General features: G+C 49.9%; 1 pseudogene; it reads right to left on the reverse strand.

Annotated features, from left to right (window-relative positions):
* Positions 1–2,506: 2,506 nt before the first annotated feature.
* Positions 2,507–2,625, reverse strand: LOC119962505 (annotated as a pseudogene).
* Between the last annotated feature and the right edge of the window lie 20,943 nt (positions 2,626–23,568).

The raw sequence follows: 23,568 nt of genomic DNA on the forward strand, positions 1-23,568 counted from the left end.
AGTGTGTCTCAGTTACTGCATTCCGACCAGTTTACACAGCACAATGCAACCATGACAACCTGAACGAGATCCCTCTGCCCCGCTCTCTCCCTCTCATCCTCATCTGCCTTCAATATTTATCCAATGTCCAATTAAAAATGCAGCAGTGTCCGCCTCAATCACTGGCTGTGTCCAAAGCATTTCCCTGCTCCTTACGTAACAGAATCTCTCGGTCAACTCTCATCACTGAACCCCTTAATTTTTTGTGAAGTGTTTTTTAAAAAACTCTTTTTGTTGGCTTTTCTCATACTTATAAACAGTTACTGCATATTTTGCACAATTGTTTCACAGCCCCAGGGTCCCAGGTTCGATTCCCGGCTGGGTCATGTCTGTGTGGAGTCTGCACGTTCTCCTCGTGTCTGCGTGGGTTTCCTCCGGGTGCTCCGGTTTCCTCCCACAGTCCAAAGATGTGCAGGTTAGGTGGATTGGCCATGCTAAGTTGCCCATAGTGTCCAAAATTGCCCTTAGTGTTGGGTGGGGTTACTGGATTATGGGGATAGGGTGGAGGTGTTGACCTTGGGTCAGATGCTCTTTCCAAGAGCCGGTGCAGACTCGATGGGCCGAATGGCCTCCTTCTGCACTGTAAATTCTATGATGATAATCTATGATTGTTACGGGCCAGGGTTTAGAGAACCCCAAAGTGTATCATGGAGTTCACCTGACCCACAACTTTTACTAGATTGTGGTATGGGGAGCACACGGCCCACTCTACAGGTGTGGTACAGCAGAAATGGAAAATTATTTTTTAAAGCAAAACAATGTTTATTCTATGAACTCAAGTTGACCTTTTTAAAACATACAGTGAACATCTTAGCAACCATTAATTAAATACAATCCCCAAAGAATACAACACTAAGTAATCCTGAAGCTGTCCTTTTAACATTCAGAAGACTTAAAAAAGAAACTTTCAGCAGAAGCACATCAGGTTAAAGTCACTACTGAGAGCAGTTATTAGTTTTAAATCACCAGAATCGATTTACAGTCTTTAGGTTGCAGAGAGAGACTCATACACCTTCTGGCTGTGACTGCAGCTATCCAGCTCTGAAAACAAAACTAAAACCCTGCAGCAAACAGCCTAAAACAAAAGTAAAAAGCTGACAGACAGCCCAGCTCCACCCCCTCTCTGACATCACTGCAGTAATAAACACCCATTTCGTAAAGGTACTCTCACCACAGATATTTATATACACGCCCATTTATAAACACCCATTTCTTAAAGGTACTCTCACATCACAGTATATACATTACATTTTTCTTGCCCACGCTAATTTACTTAATTTTACAGAGGTTTGTTGTGTCCTTCGTTTAACTAACTCTATGCACATTTTGTTGCCCTCTGGATCGGTCTATGATTCCCCCCTCCCCTTCCTCCCCCCCCACCTCCTCCCCCCCTCCTCCCCCCTGCCCCCCCCCCCTCCATTGGCTTCAGCACCCTTCCTCTATTCTTGTGGTTTCCCCACCTTCCTCCCGCACCCCCTCCCTCGGATTGCGCAGCCCTTTGGTTCCCCATCTCCCCCCCCCCCCCCCCCCCCCCCCCCAGCTTACTCCTCACCGCTGGCCTCGAACAGGTTTTGGAACAGGCAGACAAACTGCTCCCAAGTATCCAGGAAGCCTTCCTCGTGAAGTGTTTTAAAAAAAAAACGAATTCTTGGATGTGGGCGTTACTGCTACCCCCAGCATTTATTGCCCGTCCCTAATTGCCCCAGTGAAGCTGGTGATGTGACTGAGTGGCTCGCTCGGCGATTTCAGAGGGAGGTTGAAAGTTAATCATATTGCTGAAGGTCTGGAATGACGTGTAGGCCAGACCAGGAAGGGACAGCAGATTGCTGCCCTCAAGGGCATTTTCAAACAGATTGGTTTTTATGACAATCCAGTCATTTGACACAGACATAGAATTTACAGTGCACAATGAGGCCATTCGACCCATCGAGTCTGCACCAGCACTTGGAAAGAGTACCCTACTTTAAAAAAAATTTTTTTGAGTACCCAATTTTTTTTCCAATTAAGGGGCAATTTAGCGTGGCCAATTCACCGACCCTGCACATCTTTGGGTTGTGGGGTGAAACCCACGCAGACACGTGGAGAATGTGCAAACTCCACACTGACAGTGACAGTGACCCAGGGCTGGGATTTGAACCCAGGTCCTCAGCGCCGTAGGCAGAGATGCTAACCACTGTGCCACCGTGCTAGAGCACCCTACTTAAGCCCTTACCTCCGCTCCATACCCGTGACCCAGAAATCCCACCCAACCACTTTGGACACTAAGGGCAACTTAACATGGCCAATCCTCCTGACCTGCACGTTTTCGGGACTTGTGGGAGGAAACCGGAGCACCCGGAGGAAACCCACCCAGACACGGAGAGGACGTGCAGATTCCACACAGACAGCGACCCAAGCCGGGAATCGAACCTGGGACCCTGGAGCTGTGAAGCGACTGTGCTAACCACTGTGCTGCTGTGCCGCCCAAAGCCTACTGCACCTGGTATTCCCAGGCGGTCTCCCATCCAAGTACTAACCAGGCCTGAGTCTGCTTAGCTTCCACGATCAGACGAGATTGGGCGTTTTCGGGCTAGTCTGGCCGTAGGCATGTTAGATGGTGGGCATCTCGCTTTGTTAACTGTGGTTGTTTTACATTGGGAACATAACAATATAAGAAATAGGAGCAGTAGTAGACCATTCGGCCCATCGGGTCTGCTCTTCCATTCAATAGGATCATGTTTGGTCTTGAGCTTCACCTCCACTTTCCGGCCCACTCCCCCTGTCCCTTAATTCCGTAGGCACCAGGAATCTGTCTGTCCCCAGCCTTAGATATATTCAACCATCCACAACCCTCTAGTTGAGAATTCCAAAGATTCAAAGATCCAAAGATCCACCACCCTTGAGTGAAATAATTTCTCCTCATCGTATTTAGATTCCTGGCCCGCGGGGAACAATCTCTCAGTGTCTAATCTCTCAAACCCCCTCAAAATTCAAAAACAGCTTCTTCCCCGCTGTTACCAGACTCCTAAACAGACCTCTTGTGGATGGGTCTGGGCTCTTCACATATCTTCCCTACTGAGTACTACTACACTCCTGTATGCTTCACCCAATGTCTATGTATTTATATTGTGTATTTACCGTATGTCCTAGGTTTTTTTTCATGTATGGAGCAATCTGTCGGGATTGTACGCAGACCAATACTTTTCACTGTACCTCTGTACACATGACAGTGAAAAAATCTAATCCAATCCAAGAATCTTGTATGTTTCAATTAGATCACCTCGCGTTCTTCTAAACTCCAGAGAATATAAACCCCGTTTACTCAGTCTCTCACCCAGTGAACCTCCGCTGACCTGGGACAGAGGAGGCTAAGGGGGGGATTAAATTGAAATGTATAAATTTATGGGGGGCCCAGATAAGACGGAAAGAGTTGGCACAGAGGTCAATAAACAGAGGGCAGAGGGTTAAAGTGTTTGGCGGAAGGATTAGAGGGGTGTTGGAGTTATGTTTTTCACCCAGACGGTTGGGGGAGTCTGGACCTCAGTTCCTGAAAGTTAAATACTTGGATGTGTGCTTGAGGTGCTCTGACTCCCAATGTTATGGATCAAGAGCTGGAAAGTGGGATTCGGCTGGAGAACTGCTTCTCCTCTGGCACAGGCACTGTGAACCTACACAGTCAGTAGCACACGGTAGCACAGTGGTTTGCACTGTTGCTTCACAGCGCCAGGGTCCCAGATTCGATTCCCGGATGGATTACTGTCTGTGCGGAGTCTGCACGGTCTCCCCGTGTCTGCCTGGGTTTCCTCCGGGTGCTCTGGTTTCCTCCCACAAGTCCCGAAAGACGTGCTGTTAGGTAAATTGGACATTCTGAATTCTCCCTCTGTGTACCCAAACAGGCGCCAGAGTGTGGTGACTACCACTAGGTACTGGCAACTAGGGGCTGGTTTAGCACACTTGGCTAAATAGCTGGCTTTCAAAGCAGACCAAGGCAGGCCAGCAGCACGGTTCAATTCCAGTACCAGCCTCTCCGAACAGGCGCCGGAATGTGGCGATTAGGGGCTTTTCACAGTAACTTAATTTGAAGCCTACTTGTGACAATAAGCCATTTTCATTTCATTTTTCATATCACTAGGGGCTTTTCAAAGTAACTTCATTGCAGTGTTAATGCAAGCCTACTTGTGACAATAATAAAGATTATTGTTACAATAATATTCTTCCCTTCTGCAAATTTTCTATTCCGGACTTCCTCTAGTTCCCTGAAATAATTTTCCCCACTGGCCACAGTGGGATTTGAACCCATGTCACTTGTTCCAAGGCACAGGATCCAGTAACGCGACCATTTCTCCATCCTGCCCATTCATGGGAGGTCATAAAAGGTCGTATTCAAGCGTCAATACTGCCCATGACTGCACCTGCAACAAAACCCAAAATGCTCAACACTTTGCAGAACAAGGTACCCACTTGATTGGCACGCCGTTCACTGGCTCCCACATTCACGCACTCCACCACCAGCTACAAGGTGCACTGCAGCAATTTGCTGGGGCTGCTTTGACAGCACCTGCCAAGCCCGCGACCTCTCCCACCGAGAAGAACAAGGGTAGAAGGGTGTTTGAATCTCTATCACCTAAAGTACCTCCTTCAGGTCAAATACCATCATAATATAAAGGAGCAGAATTAGGTAATTCAGCCTATCGAGTCTGCTCCACCATTCAATCATGGCTGATATGTTTCTCATCCCTATTCTCCTGCCTTCTCCTCATAACCCCTGATCCCCTCATTAATCAAGAACCTATCTATCTCTGTCTTAAAGAACCTATCTATCTCTGTCTCAGTGATTTGGCCTCCACAGCCTTCTGCAGCAAAGAGTTCCACAGATTCACCACCCGCTGGCTGAAGAAATTCCTCCTCATCTCTGTTTTAAAGGATCGCTCCTTCAGTCTGAGATGGTGTCCTCTGCTTCTAGTTCTAGTTTCTCCTACCAGTGGAAACATCCTCTCCACGTCCACTCTATCCAGGCCTCGCAGTATCCTGTAAGTTTCAATAAGATCCCCCCTCATCCTTCTAAACTCCAACGGGTACAGACCCAGAGTCCTCAAACGTTCCTCATACGACAAGTTCTTCATTCCGGGGATCATTCTTGTGAACCTCCTCTGGACCCTCTCCAAGGCCAGCACATCCTTCCTTAGATACGGAGCCCAAAACTGCTCACAATACTCCGAATGGGGTCTGACCAGAGCCTTATACAGCCTCAGCAGACCATCCTGATTTGGAAATGAATCCACGTTCCTTCCTCTGCACTGGTTAAAAAGCCTTGAGCACCGTTCCAGCGGATATACATCCACCACACGGGCTTCAATGCTCAGGGAGGCGTGTGGGTGATGCACCTACATCACCTCCTTCTCACGGACAATTAGTGATGGGCAATAAATGCTGAGCTTGTCAATGATACCCACATCCCATCAAGGGGTGATTGATGCAATCATCAATTCACACAAGGCGATTAGTAGAAGTGAACAGTGGTTTTAATCAGCTAGAACTGTGCCTGCCTGCGACTGCTCTGTACTGAGTGCCGCCTACAGGGCAGCAACTCTATATACCACCCCCAAGGGGCAGAGCCACAGGCGGAACTCACAAGGGCATCAACATAATACAATACTACAATGGTGAATTGTAGTAGCAATACGTCCACCACAGTGATACAGGAGCATTCAACTGGGCTGAGAGAGGGGATGATTTACTCGGGTGAGGTGAGGGGGCAGGAGGGGAAGGGGACATTGTGGAGAGGTGGGGAGTCCAGAAGAAGGGGGAAGAATATTGAAATTAGAGGCAGGGGGCAGGATTCTCCGAAATGGAGACAGAGTGTCCGCGCCATTGTGAAACCCGGCGGTGCAAAACGAGCGCGGGCGCTACCGATTCTGGACCCCCCCACAGGGGGCCAGCACAGTGCTGGAGCGGGCCGGCTGCGAGCAAGTGCGTGGTCGGCGCCGGTGGGACTCTGCTGTTTCCGCGCGGCCGCTCGGCCCATCAAGGCTGGAGAATCGCGCGGCAAATGCGCCAGTGCAAATGGCGGCGATTCTCCATCGCTCGGAGAATTGTGTGCTGGCATCGGGCCAGCGTGGCGCGGTTGCGCTGATTCTTCGGCCCGGCGCGGGGCTCGGAGAATCCCGCCCAGGATGTTCAAGCGAGGCTTCCTTCACACAAGATGATTTTTTGATGGATTGGACAGGGGAATTGATAAATGAATCTGACGAGAAGGACCAGGCAGGGTCTAATTGAATGGTGGACTAGGCTTGTGCTTTTTTAAATTTCCCTCGCGAAGCTGGTGGTGAGCTGCTGTGGTCCATGTGGTGTAGGTACACCCACTGTGCTGTTAGGGAGGGAGTCCCAGCGACAGTGAAGGAACGGCCAATATATTTCCAAGTCGGGGTGGTGAGTGACTTGGAGGGGAACCTCCAGGTGGCGGGGTTCACATTAGGTGGTGTGCAATAGCCCCCCCCCCCCCCCCCCCCCCCCCCCACTACGCTTGATGGAGCTGGGTGGGATTGAGATTTTATTCCACAGCACTGGGATCCAGACTTCACTGAAAAAACAATTCTCTCAGCATGCAAAGACAAAGTGAGTTAAATTAACATGACATAAACATTCCTTTTAATATATAGAATCAGCAGCAAAATGGAACACTTCTTCCTGGGAGGGTTTATCAGTACAAACAGCTATAGACATCTTTCAGTAAAAACTTTTGAAATTGCAAAACCTTTACAATACCATATTGTTCTGACATAAAGTGTTTATTTTGAGGTAAATCAGTTACATGAGGTAATTTCCTGCCCTTATATAAAGTTTTGCTTTGGACAGGAAGCTGTTAAGAGTAGATTAGAACAGTGGGTTTTGCAATGGAATGGCTGTAGCTGACAGGACTGCGTGCAAATTCATGAGCAGACATTAACAATCAGGGCACTGCCAGCTCACACAGACACTGGGGGGCTTGCGGAGAGATAGAGTGAGAGGTAGAGGTATAGAAAAGCTCCTTCTCCACTGTCTCCATCAAACACTCCCAGGACAGATACAGCACGGGGTTAGATACAGAGAAAAGCTCCTTCTCCACTGTCCCCATCAAACACTCCCAGGACAGGTACAGCACGGGGTTAGATACAGAGAAAAGCTCCTTCTCCACTGTCTCCATCAAACACTCCCAGGACAGATACAGCACGGGGTTAGATACAGAGTAAAGCTCTCTCTACACTGTCCCCATCAAACACTCCCAGGACAGGTACAGCACGGGGTTAGATACAGAGTAAAGCTCCCACGACACTGTCCCTATCAAACACTCCCAGGACAGTTACAGCACGGGGTAAGATACAGAGTAAAGCTCCCTCTACACTGTCCCCATCAAATACTCCCAGGACAGGTACAGCATGGGGTTAGATACAGAGTAAAGCTCCTTCTACACTGACACCATCACACACTCCTATGACAGGTACAGCACGGGGTTAGATACAGAGTAAAGCTCCCTCTACACTGTCCCCATCACACACTCCTATGACAGGTACAGCACGGTGGTTAGATACAGAGTAAAGCTCCCTCTACACTGTCCCCATGAAACACTCCCAGGACAGGGACAGCACACTGTTAGATACAGAGTAAAGCTCCCTCTACACAGTCCCCATCAAACACTCCCACGGCAGGTACAGCACGGGATTAGATACAGAGTAAAGCTCCCTCTACTCTGTCCCCATCAAACACTCCCAGGACAGGTACAGCACGGGGTTAGATACAGAGTAAAGCTCCCTCTACACTGTGCCCATCAAACACTCCCAGGACAGGTACAGCACGGGGTTAGATACAGAGTAAAGCTCCCTCTACACTGTGCCCATCAAACACTCCCAGGACAGGTACAGCACGGGGTTAGATACAGAGTAAAGCTCCCTCTACACTGTCCTCATATAACACTCCTAGGACAGGTTCAGCACGGGGTTAGATACAGAATAAAGCTCCCTCTACACTGTCCCCATCAAACACTCCCAGGACAGGTACAGCACGGGGTTAGATACAGAGTAAAGCTCCCTCTACACTGTCCCCATCAAACACTCCCAGGACAGGTATAGCACAGGGTTAGATACAGAGTAAAGCTCCCTCTACACTGTCCCCATCAAATACTCCCAGGACAGGTACAGCACAGGGTTAGATACAGAGTAAAGCTCCCTCTACACTGTCCCCATCAAACACTCCCAGGACAGGTACAGCACGGGGTTAGATACAGAGTAAAGCTCCCTCTACACTGTCCCCATCAAACACTCCCAGGACAGGTACAGCACAGGGTTAGATACAGAGTAAAGCTCCCTCTACACTGTCCCCATCAAACACTACCTGGGCAAGTACAGCACGGGGTTAGATACAGAGTAAAGCTCCCTCTACACTGTCCCCATGAAACTCTCCCAGGACAGGTACAGGACGGGGTTAGGTACAGAGTAAAGCTCCCTCTACACTATCCCCATCAAACTCTCCCAGGACAGGTACAGCACGGGGTTAGGTACAGAGTAAAGCTCCCTCTGCACTGTCCCCATCAAACACTCCCAGGACAGGTACAGCACGGGGTTAGATACAGAGTAAAGCTCCCTCTACACTGTCCCCATCAAACACTCCCAGGACAGGTACAGCACAGGGTTAGATACAGAGTAAAGCTCCCTCTACACTGTCCCCATCAAACACTCCCAGGACAGGTACAGCACAGGGTTAGATACAGAGTAAAGCTCCCTCTACACTGTCCCCATCAAACACTCCCAGGACAGGTACAGCACGGGGTTAGATACAGAGTAAAGCTCCCTCTACACTGTCCCCATCAAACACTCCCAGGACAGGTACAGCACGGGGTTAGTAGGCCCTGCACTGAGAGTGAGATGCTATGTAAAGTTAATGTGTGTATATGTCAGTAAATCACATACATTTATGACAGTTTCGTTCAGAGGGATTATACATTGCGTTGGCTGTGTGAGTATAAAGTGAAGCCTGGTGATTGAAGGTTACGGGATGTTATCCCTGACCCGGCTGAGGATTTGGTCTCTCTCAGATCCTCACCATTGGAAGATCAATTTCACACTGACTTTCCCCAGGTAGGAGAGCATTAAATGGAAAGTTTTGGAGAAGTGAGGGTTGGAGTTGGAGTGGTGCAAAGTGCACGATTACAGAAAACATAGGATGGTTACAGCGTGGAAAGGAGCTGTTTCTTATTCATACCCACACTGGCTCTCTGCAAGAACAACTCGGCTAGTCCCACTGCCCCACCCTTTCCCCGGAGCCTTGCTATTATTTTCTCTCCAGATGTTTAGCCAATACATTTTCCAAAGCCAAGATTGAATCTGCCTCCACCATACTCTCAGACAGTACATTACAGATCCTAACCACTCGCTGTGTGAATCTGCCTCCACCACACTCACAGACAGTACATTACAGATCCTACCCACTCGCTGTGTGAACCTGCCTCCACCACACTCACAGAGAGTGCATTCCAGATCCTAACCACTCGCTGTGTGAACCTGCCTCCACCACACTCACAGACAGTACATTCCAGATCCTAACCACTCGCTGTGTGAATCTGCCTCCACCACACTCACAGAGAGTACATTCCAGATCCTAACCACTCACTGTGTGAATCTGTCTCCACCACACTCTCAGACAGTACATTACAGACCCTAACTAGTCTCTGTGTGAACCTGCCTCCACCACACTCACAGACAGTACATTCCAGATCCTAACCACTCGCTGTGTGAACCTGCCTCCACCACACTCACAGACAGTACATTCCAGATCCTAACCACTCGCTGTGTGAATCTGCCTCCACCACACTCTCAGACAGAATATTACAGACCCTAACCACTCGCTGTGTGAATCTGCCTCCACCACACTCACAGACAGTACATTCCAGATCCTAACCACTCGCTGTGTGAATCTGCCTCCACCACACTCACAGACAGTACATTACAGACCCTAACCACTCACTGTGTGAATCTGCCTCCACCACACTCACAGACAGTACATTCCAGATCCTAACCACTCGCTGTGTGAATCTGCCTCCACCACACTCACAGACAGTACATTACAGACCCTAACCAGTCTCTGTGTCAACCTGCCTCCACCACACTCACAGACAGTACATTCCAGATCCTAACCACTCGCTGTGTGAATCTGCCTCCACCACACTCTCAGACAGAATATTACAGACCCTAACCACTCGCTGTGTGAATCTGCCTCCACCACACTCTCAGACAGTACATTACAGATCCTAACCACTCGCTGTGTGAATCTGCCTCCACCACACTCACAGACAGTACATTCCAGATCCTAACCACTCGCTGTGTGAATCTGCCTCCACCACACTCACAGACAGTACATTGCAGATCCTAACCACTCGCTGTGTGAATCTGCCTCCACCACACTCACAGACAGTACATTCCAGATCCTAACCACTCGCTGTGTGAATCTGCCTCTATAACACTTTAATATTCTTAATCAATACTGTTATCCCTCCTCCTTTCGTGACCCTGTGGCTGGGGAGTTGGGAGTAGGCCGTGTTGGAGGATAGATGCATTTTGCAGTTGCTCCACAATAGTTAATTAGTGTCAGTAGTTTATTATTTCATTCAACCTAGTTATCTTTATCACTCAATTATTTCATAATAAATTATTTAAAGAGGTGTTCATCATTCACTTTGGCCAGTCTATAGAACACGACACTCTCCCCTTCTCTTTCTATAATTACATGGATGTGGCATGGGGGTAATCTGGGGATCATGGGCGGGATTCTCCGCTGGCGGGATTCTCCGTAGCGCCGGCAGTGCCCCCAAATCCGCGTTCTCCCCGGCGATGTGGGGTGGCCTCAATGGGGAAATCCCATTGGCAATTGGCGGATGGGAGAATCGCGCCCCTGACACCTTTAAGATCTTGCTCTTTAATCTCTTTCCTGGCCCCCTGAGATCCGTCTGGAGGACGTCACTCATATTTTCCGCGAGGTGTGCATGCTTTTTTTAACAAATGTGTTAGGAATTTGAGTTGCCCAGTGACTGTTGTTGATAAAGAACAGGAGGATTCAATATGGTTGAACCCTGGGAGGGAATAGAAAAAATAAATATCTCACCACGAAATAAGGATAAGGAATGTGGAAAAGGTCTGCATGGGAGCTGTCGGTTAGAGTGTTCTGTGTACTCAGGAACATTTTGACTTCAAATACGGTCAGCATCTGCCAGGGCTGGGATAGGTCAGCTGGAGGCTACATCATCCACAACATCTATCAGCAGAGCCGGCCCACTCCTTACCGCGACACACCCAGAGCATGCCCACTCCTTACCGCGACACACCCAGAGCATGCCCACTCCTTACCGCGACACACCCAGAGCATGCCCACTCCTTACCGCGACACACCTAGAGCATGCCCACTCCTTACCGCAACTCACCCAGAGCATGCCCACTCCTTACCACGACACACCCAGAGCATGCCCACTCCTTACCACGACACACCCAGAGCATGCCCACTCCTTACCGCGACTCACCCAGAGCATGCCCACTCCTTACTGCAACTCACCCAGAGCATGCCCACTCCTTACCACGACACACCCAGAGCATGCCCACTCCTTACCACGACACACCCAGAGCATGCCCACTCCTTACCGCGACTCACCCAGAGCATGCCCACTCCTTACCGCGACTCACCTAGAGCATGCCCACTCCTTACCGCGACTCACCCAGGGCATGCCCACTCCTTACCGCGACTCACCCAGAGCATGCCCACTCCTTACCGCAACTCACCCAGAGCATGCCCACTCCTTACCGCGACACACCCAGGGCATGCCCACTGCTTACCGCGACTCACCCAGAGCATGCCCACTCCTTACCACGACACACCCAGAGCATGGCCACTCCTTACCGCAACTCACCCAGAGCATGCCCACTCCTTACCGCGACTCACCCAGAGCATGCCCACTCCTTACCGCAACTCACCCAGAGCATGCCCACTCCTTACCGCGACACACCCAGGGCATGCCCACTGCTTACCGCGACTCACCCAGAGCATGCCCACTCCTTACCGCAACTCACCCAGAGCATGCCCACTCCTTACCGCGACACACCCAGAGCAGGCCCACTCCTTACCGCGACACACCCAGAGCATGCCCACTCCTTACCGCGACACACCCAGAGCATGCCCACTCCTTACCACGACACACCCAGAGCATGCCCACTCCTTACCGCTACTCACCCAGAGCATGCCCACTCCTTACCGCGACACACCCAGAGCATGCCCACTCCTTACCGCGACACACCCAGAGCAGGCCCACTCCTTACCACGACACACCCAGAGCATGCCCACTCCTTACCGCTACTCACCCAGAGCGTGCCCACTCCTTACCACGACACACCCAGAGCATGCCCACTCCTTACCGCAACTCACCCAGAGCATGCCCACTCCTTACCGCTACTCACCCAGAGCATGCCCACTCCTTACCGCGACACACCCAGAGCATGCCCACTCCTTACCGCGACACACCCAGAGCAGGCCCACTCCTTACCGCTACTCACCCAGAGCATGTCCACTCCTTACCGCAACTCACCCAGAGCATGCCCACTCCTTACCGCGACACACCCAGAGCATGCCCACTCCTTACCGCAACTCACCCAGAGCATGCCCACTCCTTACCGCAACTCACCCAGAGCATGCCCACTCCTTATCGCAACTCACCCAGAGCATGCCCAATCCTTACCGCTACTCACCCAGGGCATGCCCACTGCTTACCGCGACTCACCCAGAGCATGGCAACTCCTTACCGCGACACACCCAGAGCATGCCCACTCCTTACCACTACTCACCCAGGGCATGCCCAATCCTTACCGCTACTCACCCAGGGCATGCCCACTGCTTACCGCGACTCACCCAGAGCATGCCCACTCCTTACCGCGACACACCCAGAGCCTGCCCACTCCTTACCGCGACACACCCAGAGCATGCCCACTCCTTACCACGACACACCCAGAGCATGCCCACTCCTTACCGCTACTCACCCAGAGCATGCCCACTCCTTACCGCGACACACCCAGAGCATGCCCACTCCTTACCGCTACTCACCCAGGGCATGCCCACTCCTTACCGCTACTCACCCAGGGCATGCCCACTGATTACCGCGACTCACCCAGAGCCTGCCCACTCCTTACCGCGACACACCCAGAGCATGCCCACTCCTTACCGCTACTCACCCAGAGTATGCCCACTCCTTACCGCGACTCACCCAGGGCATGCCCACTCCTTACCGCGACACACCTAGAGCATGCCCACTCCTTACCGCGACACACCCAGAGCATGCCCACTCCTTACCGCGACACACCCAGAGCATGCCCACTCCTTACCGCGACTCACCCAGAGCATGCCCACTGCTTACCGCGACTCACCCAGAGCATGCCCACTGCTTACTGCGACTCACCCAGAGCATGCCCACTCCTTACCGCGACACACCCAGAGCATGCCCACTCCTTACCGCAACTCACCCAGAGCATGCCCACTGCTTACCGCGACTCACCCAGAGCATGCCCACTGCTTACTGCGACTCACCCAGAGCATGCCCACTGCTTACCGCTACTCACCCAGAGCATGCCCACTCCGTACCGCGACTCACCCAGAGCATGCCCACTCCTTACCGCGACACACCCAGAGCGTGGCCACTCCTTACCGCGACACAACCAGAGCGTGCCCACTCCTTACCGCGACTCACCCAGAGCATGCCCACTGCTTACCGCGACTCACCCAGAGCATGCCCACTCCTTACCACGACTCACCCAGAGCATGCCCACTCCTTACCGTGACTCACCCAGAGCATGCCCACTCCTTACCGCGACTCAGCCAGGGCATGCCCACTCCTTACCGCGACACACCCAGAGCATGCCCACTCCTTACCGCGACACACCCAGAGCGTGCCCACTCCTTACCGCGACTCACCCAGAGCATGCCCACTGCTTACCGCGACTCACCCAGAGCATGCCCACTCCTTACCACGACTCACCCAGAGCATGCCCACTCCTTACCGTGACTCACCCAGAGCATGCCCACTCCTTACCGCTACTCACCCAGAGCATGCCCACTCCTTACCGCTACTCACCCAGAGCATGCCCACTCCTTACCGCGACTCACCCAGGGCATGGCAACTCCTTACCGCGACTCACCCAGAGCATGCCCACTCCTTACCGCGACAAACCCAGAGCACGCCCACTCCTTACCGTGACTCACCCAGAGCATGTCCACTCCTTACCGCTACTCACCCAGAGCATGCCCACTCCTTACCGCTACTCACCCAGAGCATGCCCACTCCTTACCGCTACTCACCCAGAGCATGCCCACTCCTTACCGCGACTCACCCAGGGCATGCCCACTCCTTACCGCGACTCAACCAGAACATGGCAACTCCTTACCGCTACTCACCCAGAGCATGGCAACTCCTTACCGCGACACACCCAGAGCATGCCCACTCCTTACCGCTACTCACCCAGAGCATGCCCACTCCTTACCGCGACTCACCCAGAGCATGCCCACTCCTTACCGCGACTCACCCAGAGCATGCCCACTCCTTACCGCGACTCACCCAGAGCATGCCCACTCCTTACCGCGACTCACCCAGAGCATGCCCACTCCTTACCGCAACTCACCCAGGGCATGGCAACTCCTTACCGCGACTCACCCAGAGCATGCCCACTCCTTACCGTGACTCACCCAGAGCATGCCCACTCCTTACCGCAACTCACCCTGGGCATGGCAACTCGTTACCGCGACTCACCCAGAGCATGCCCACTCCTTACCGCGACTCACACAGAGCATGCCCACTCCTTACCGCGACTCACCCAGCGCATGCCCACTCCTTACCGCTACTCACCCAAGGCATGGGAGCAGCACAGAGGCAGTCACCCTCACCCGTATCAAAGCATAATATATTGCGGGGAACGTGATTCCATACAAGGAAAGTGGAAAGGTTGGCCGATTGTAACAAATAAATAAATCCTTGGGTCAACCATTGTTTCCATTTTTCAGTCATTAATTTAGATTCCAGTCTGTAACTCACTCCCGAGTTTCTGTTATTCTATACATAAACCACCCCAAACACCTCGATTAGATTCCAGTCTGTAACTCACTCCCGGGTATCTGTTATTCTATATATAAACCACCCTGAACCCCTCGATTAGATTCCAGTCTGTAACTCACTCCCGGGTATATGTTATTCTATATATAAACCACCCCAACCCCTCGATTAGATTCCAGTCTGTAAGTCTCGCCCGGGTATCTGTTATTCTATATATAAACCACCCTGAACCCCTCGATTAGATTCCAGTCTGTAACTCACTCCCGGGTATCTGTTATTCTATATATAAACCACCCCGAACCCCTCGATTAGATTCCAGTCTGGAACTCACTCCCGGGTATCTGTTATTCTATATATAACCCATCCCAAACCCCTCGATTAGATTCCAGCCTGTAACTCACTCCCGGGTATCTGTTTTCTATATATAAACCACCCCAAACCCCTCGATTAGATTCCAGTCTGTAACTCACTCCCGGGTATCTGTTATTCAAAATATAAACCACACCGAGCCCCTCGATTAGATTCCAGTTTGTAACTCACTCCCGGGTATCTGTTATTCTATATATAAACCACCCCGAACCCATTGATTAGATTCCAGTCTGTAACTCGCTTCCACGTATCTGTTATTCTGTATATAAACCACCCCGAACCCCTCGATTAGATTCCAGTCTGTAACTCACTCCCGGGTATCTGTTATTCTATATATAAACCACACCGAGCCCCTCGATTAGATTCCAGTCTGTAACTCACTCCCGGGTATCTGTTATTCTATATATAAACCACACCGAGCCCCTCGATTAGATTCCAGTTTGTAACTCACTCCCGGGTATCTGTTATTCTGTATACAAACCAGCTTGAACCCCTCCATTAGATTCCAGTCTGTAACTCACTCCCGAGTTTCTGTTATTCTATACATAAACCACCCCAAAATCCCTCGATTAGATTCCAGTCTATACCTCACTCCCAGGTATCTGTTATTCTATATATAAACCACCCCAAACTCCGCGATTAGATTCCAGTCTGCAACTCTCGCCCGGGTATCTGTTATTCTATATATAAACCACCCCGAACCCCTCGATTAGATTCCAGTCTGTAACTCACTCCCGGGTATCTGTTATTCTATATATAAACCACCCTGAACCCCTCGATTAGATTCCAGTCTGTAACTCACTCCCGGGTATCTGTTATTCTATATATAAACCACCCCGAACCCCTCGATTAGATTCCAGTCTGTAACTCACTCCCGGGTATCTGTTATTCTATATATAACCCATCCCAAACCCCTCGATTTGATTCCAGTCTGCAACTCTCGCCCGGGTATCTGTTATTCTATATATAAACCACCCCGAACCACTCGATTAGATTCCAGTCTGTAACTCACTCCCGGGTATCTGTTATTCTATATATAAACCACCCCGAACCCCTCGATTAGATTCCAGTCTGTAACTCACTCCCGGGTATCTGTTATTCTATATATAAACCACCCCGAACCCCTCGATTAGATTCCAGTCTGTAACTCACTCCCGGGTATCTGTTATTCTATATATAACCCATCCCAAACCCCTCGATTTGATTCCAGTCTGTACCTCACTCCCGGTTATCTGTTATTCTATATATAAACCACCCTGAACCCCTTGATTAGATTCCAGTCTGTAACTCACTCCCGGGTATCTGCTATTCTATATATAAACCACCCCGAAATCCTCGATTAGATTCCAGTCTGTAACTCACTCCCGGGTATCTGTTACTCTATATATAAACCACCCTGAACCCCTCGATTAGATTCCAGTCTGTACCTCAATCCAAGGTATCTGTTATTCTATATATAAACCACCCCGAACCCCTCGATGAGATTCCAGTCAGTAACTCACTCCCGGGTATTGTTACTCTATACATAAACCATCCTGAACCCCTCAATTAGATTCCAGTCTGTAACTCACTCCCGGGTATCTGTTATTCTATATATAAACCACCCCGAACCCCTTGATGAGATTCCAGTCAGTAACTCATCACGGGTATTGTTATTCTAGAAATAAACCACCCCGAACCTCTCGATTAGATTCCAGTCTGTAACTCACTCCCGGGTATCTGTTATTCTATATATAAACCACCCCGAACCCCTCGATTAGATTCCAGCCTGTAACTCACTCCCGGGTATCTGTTATTCTATATATAAACCACCCCAAACCCCTCGATTAGATTCCAGTCTGTAACTCACTCCCGGGTATCTGTTATTCTATATATAAACCACACCGAGCCCCTCGATTAGATTCCAGTTTGTAACTCACTCTCGGGTATCTGTTATTCTATATATAAACCACCCCGAACCCATTGATTAGATTCCAGTCTGTAACTCGCTTCCACGTATCTGTTATTCTGTATATAAACCACCCCGAACCCCTCGATTAGATTCCAGTCTGTAGCTCACTCCCGGGTATCTGTTATTATATATATAAACCACCCCGAACCCCTCGATTAGGTTCCAGTCTGTAACTTATTCCCGCGTATCTGTTCTTCTATATATAAACCACCCGGAACCCCTTGATTAGATTCCAGTCTGTAACTCACTCCCGGGTATCTGTTATTCTATATATAAACCACCCCGAACCCCTCGATTAGATTCCAATCTGTAACACACTCCCGGGTATCTGTTATTCTATATATAAATCACCCCGACCCGCTCGATTAGATTCCAGTCTGTAACTCACTCCCGGGTATCTGCTATTCTATATATAAACCACCCCGAACCCCTCGATTAGATTCCAGTCTGTAACTCACTCCCGGGTACCTGTTATTCTATATATAAACCAGCCTGAACCCCTCCATTAGATTCCAGTCTGTACCTCACTCCCGGGTATGTTATTCTGTATACAAACCAGCCTGAACCCCTCCATTAGATTCCAGTCTGTACCTCACTCCAAGACATCTGTCATTCTATATATAAACCACCCCAAAATCCCTCGATTAGATTCCAGTCTATACCTCACTCCCAGGTATCTGTTATTCTATATATAAACCACCCCAAACTCCGCGATTAGATTCCAGTCTGCAACTCTCTCCCGGGTATCTGTTATTCTATATATTAACCACCCCAAAATCCCTCGATTAGATTCCAGTCTGTAACTCACTCCCGGGTATCTGTTATTCTACACATAAACCACTCCGAACCTCACGATTTGATTCCAGTCTGCACCTCACACCCGAGTATCTGTTATTTGATTTAAAACCTCCCCGAACCTCTCAATTAGATTCCAGACTGTAACTCACTCCCAGGTATCTGTTATTCTTTACATAAACCACCCCGAACCCCTCGATTAGATCCCAGTCTGTAACACACTCCCGGGTATCTGCTATTCTGTACATAAACCACCCCGAGCACCTCGCTTAGACTCAAGTCTGTAACTCACTACCGGGTATCTGTTATTCTATATATAAACCATCCTGAACCCCTCGATTAGACTCCAGTCTGTAACTCACTCCCGGGTATCTGTTATTCTATATATAAACCACCCCGAACCCCTCGATTAGATTCCAGTCTGTAGCTCACTCCCGGGTATCTGTTATTCTATATATAAACCACCCCGAACCCATTGATTAGATTCCAGTCTGTAACTCGCTTCCACGTATCTGTTATTCTGTATATAAACCACCCTGAACCCCTCGATTTGATTCCAGTCTAAAACACACTTCCGGGTATCTGTTATTATATAAACCACCCCGAACCCCTCGATTAGATTCCAGTCTGTAACTCTCTCCTGGGTATCTGTTATTCTATATATAAACCACCCCGAAACCCTTGATTAGACTCCAGTCTGTAACTCACTCCCGGGTATCTGTTATTCTATATATAAAAAGCCCTGAACCCCTCGATTAGGTTCCAGTCTGTAACTTATTTCCGCGTATCTGTTCTTCTATATATAAACCACCCTGTACCCCTTGATTAGATTCCAGTCTGTAACTCACTCCCGGGTATCTGTTATTCTATATATAAACCACCCCGAACCCCTCGATTAGATTCCAATCTGTAACACACTCCCGGGTATCTGTTATTCTATATATAAATCACCCCGACCCGCTCGATTAGATTCCAGTCTGTAACTCACTCCCGGGTATCTGCTATTCTATATATAAACCACCCCGAACCCCTCGATTAGATTCCAGTCTGTAACTCACTCCCGGGTATCTGTTATTCTATATATAAACCATCCCGAACCCCTCGATTAGATTCCAGTCTGTAACTCACTCCCGGGTATCTGTTATTCTATATATAAACCACCCCGAACCCCTGGATTAGATTCCAGTCTGTAACTCACTCCCGGGTATCTGTTATTCTATATATAAACCACCCCGAACCCCTGGATTAGATTCCAGTCTGTAACTCACTCCCGGGTATCTGTTATTCTATATATAAACCACCCCGAACTCCTCGATTAGATTCCAGTCTGTAACTCACTCCCGGGTATCTGTTATTCTATTCATAAACCATCCTGAACCCCTCGATTAGATTCCAGTCTGTAACTCACTCCCGGGTATCTGTTATTCTATTCATAAACCATCCTGAACCCCTCGATTAGATTCCAGTCTGTAACTCACTCCCGGGTATCTGTTATTCTATATATAAACCATCCTGAACCCCTCGATTAGATTCCAGTCTGTAACTCACTCCCGGGTATCTGTTATTCTATATATAAACCATCCCGAACCCCTCGATTAGATTCCAGTCTGTAACTCACTCCCGGGTATCTGTTATTCTATATATAAACCACCCCGAACCCCTCGATTAGATTCCAGTCTGTAACTCACTCCCGGGTATCTGTTATTCTATATATAAACCACCCCAAACCCCTCGATTAGATTCCAGTCTGTAACTCACTCCCGGGTATCTGTTATTCTATATATAAACCACCCCGAACCCCTCGATTAGATTCCAGTCTGTAACTCACTCCCGGGTATCTGTTATTCTATATATAAACCACCCCGAACCCCTCGATTAGATTCCAGTCTGTAACTCACTCCCGGGTATCAGTTATTCTATATATAAACCACCCCGAAGCCTTTGATTAGATTCCAGTCTGTAACTCACTCCCGGGTATCTGTTATTCTATATATAAACCACCCTGAACAATTAGATACATTGAAGTAATCAAGACCAAGCCAGACTCCTCGGCGCCAGCAGGAGCCAAGACAAAGGAAGGTCAACGGACATTTAGGAACCGCCCAGCGATCAGGGACCAGCTCCAGTATTGGGGAAATCAATTCAAATGATCAGAACTTAGTCCAATCAATTGGAACCAGGTACAGGGTCTATCCACAAGGGCACAAAACCCCTGGGGACTATAAAATAGAGTCCCCAAGTTCAGTTCGATCTTCTTGGCAGGGTCTCTCAGCCGCTCGAAACAACCCTTGACCTTGACCTGCCTAGCAACTGCACCAACCAAGTAAGTGTCCAGTCAACGCACGCTACGAGATAGGCGCTCCTAACCCTTAGTCCATATCAGCTGGAAGCCTGCAGACTCAGAATCAAACAAAAGGCCATTTGTTCCCCTGACCTGGTGGTCCAGTTCCAAAGTTAAGTATTGGCCTTTTTGTGTTAGAGATAGGCTAGTAGGTAGAGTTTTATGCATGAGTAGCGATTGACTGTGTATATAATAAATGTGTTTTGATTTGAAACTTACTCACTGGTGTATTGAGTTATTGATCAGCACCTGAACTTGAACCTCGTGGTGGTATCATAAAGATACCTGGCGACTCTAGAGCAAAGGTGATTAAACAGAGCAATTAAGTGTAAAGCACACTTAGCAACAGATGTTGCTTTTTTTTGAAGGGTCGGAAGGTGGATGTGTGCGTTGTTCAAGGGGGCACACATGTCACACGCACATGTTCTGGTCGTGCCTCTGGCTGGTGGAGTTTTGGGGTTCCTCTTTTGATACCATGTCGCCGATCCTGAATGTGGAATTGAGACCTTGCCGACTGGTGGCGGATTTTGGGGTTTCCGAAATGCTGGAAATGCAGCGGGGAGCAGGGGCTGATATCCTCATCCTTGATTCTTGGCTGGCTCAGAGGCGAATATTACTGGGCTGCATGATGGCACCACCATCAAAGCCTTCGGCCTGGGTAGACAATTTGATGGAGTTTGTGCGCCTCGAAGGTCAAATACACCTTGAGAAGGTCCATACGGGGGTTTTATCGAAGATGGCAACCGTTCATAGTGTATTTCAAAGAATTGGTCACTGCTAAAGTTTAAGGGGGGGAGCAGCCTGGATGGGGAGGGGGAGATGTCTTTGTGAAAAGTGTTTGTCAATGGGATCTTGTTGAAGAATGTTTGCTATGGTTCATGTCTTTTCTATTCTTTTGAATGAAATGTTAAAAATGTAATAAAAATCTTTTCCAATAATGATGTAAGTCGGGGAAAGTGTGAGGAGGGTCCGCAGAAAGCAGAGCCAGTGTGACAGTGAGAAGCTCACTGCACAGTTTCTGATCAGGAGAGTCAGCCTGGGTCAATTTTTATTGTGTTTTAAAAATAAGAAGCAAATATTGGCCTTCTCCTCAACAAACGGCACTTCCCATTACTCCAGAAGAATCAGAAATGGGTCTGGTGGTGGATTCAAGGCGATGTCCAAATCCCACCTGATGCAAAAATGTAAAATGTAATAAAATCTAGCTACTTGAGGACACGCGGTAGGTGGAGTAAAATACCAAGATTTTTATATAAACACTACTCACGGAAGATCCGTCATCCTCACCTAGTCTGGCCCAACACATAAATCCAATCCCACAGCAATGTGCCTGACTGTTAATGTTCCTGCATCTCCTCTGACAGTGCAGCACTCCCTCAGAACTGACCCTCTGACAGTGCGGCACTCCCTCAGTACTGACCCTCTGAGAGTGCGGAGCTCCCTCAGTACTGACCCTCTGACAGTGCAGTACTCCCTCAGTACTGACCCTCTGACAGTGCAGTACTCCCTCAGTACTGACCCTCTGACGGTGCGGCACTCCCTCAGAACTGACCCTCAGACAGTGCGGAGCTCCCTCAGTACTGACCCTCTGACAGTGCAGCACTCCCTCAGTACTGACCCTCTGACAATGCAGCACTCCCTCAGTACTGACCCTCTGACAGTGCAGCACTCCCTCAGTACTGACCCTCTGACAGTGCAGCACTCCCTCAGTACTGACCCTCTGACAGTACAGCACTCCCTCAGTCCTGACCCTTGGACAGTACAGCACTCCCTCAGTACTGACCCTCTGACAGTGCAGCACTCTCTCAGCACTGACCCTATGACAGTGCAGCACTCCCTCAGTACTGACCCTCTGACAGTGCAGCACTCCCTCAGTACTGACCCTCTGACAGTGCAGCACTCCCTCAGAACAGACCCTCTGACAGTGCGGCACTCCCTCAGTACTGACCCTCTGACAGTGCAGCACTCCCTCAGTACTGACCCTCTGTCAGTGCAGCACTCCCTCAGTACTGACCCTCTGACGGTGCGGCACTCCCTCAGAACTGACCCTCAGACAGTGCGGAGCTCCCTCAGTACTGACCCTCTGACAGTGCAGCACTCCCTCAGTACTAACCCTCTGACAGTGCAGCACTCCCTCAGTACTGACCCTCTGACAGTGCAGCACTCTCTCAGCACTGACCCTATGACAGTGCAGCACACCCTCAGTACCGACCCTCTGACAGTACAGCACTCCCTCAGTACTGACCCTCTGACAATGCAGCACTCCCTCAGTACTGACCCTCTGACAGTGCAGCACTCCCTCAGTACTGACCCTCTGACAGTACAGCACTCCCTCAGTCCTGACCCTTGGACAGTACAGCACTCCCTCAGTACTGACCCTCTGACAGTGCAGCACTCTCTCAGCACTGACCCTATGACAGTGCAGCACTCCCTCAGTACTGACCCTCTGACAGTGCGGCACTCCCTCAGTACTGACCCTCTGACAGTGCAGCACTCCCTCAGAACAGACCCTCTGACAGTGCGGCACTCCCTCAGTACTGATCCTCTGACAGTGCAGCACTCCCTCAGTACTGACCCTCTGACAGTGCGGCACTCCCTCAGTACTGACCCTCTGTCAGTGCAGCACCCCCTCAGTACTGACCCTCTGACAGTGCAGCACTCCCTCAGTACTGACCCTCTGACAGTGCAGCACTCCCTCAGTACTGACCCTCTGACAGTGCAGCACTCCCTCAGTACTGACCCTCTGAGAGTGCGGAGCTCCCTCAGTACTGACCCTCTGACAGTGCAGTACTCCCTCAGTACTGACCCTCTGACAGTGCAGTACTCCCTCAGTACTGACCCTCTGACGGTGCGGCACTCCCTCAGAACTGACCCTCAGACAGTGCGGAGCTCCCTCAGTACTGACCCTCTGACAGTGCAGCACTCCCTCAGTACTAACCCTCTGACAGTGCAGCACTCCCTCAGTACTGACCCTCTGACAATGCAGCA

The sequence above is a fragment of the Scyliorhinus canicula genome, chromosome 2, assembly GCF_902713615.1.
Source record: "Scyliorhinus canicula chromosome 2, sScyCan1.1, whole genome shotgun sequence".
NCBI classification, from domain to species: domain Eukaryota; kingdom Metazoa; phylum Chordata; class Chondrichthyes; order Carcharhiniformes; family Scyliorhinidae; genus Scyliorhinus; species Scyliorhinus canicula.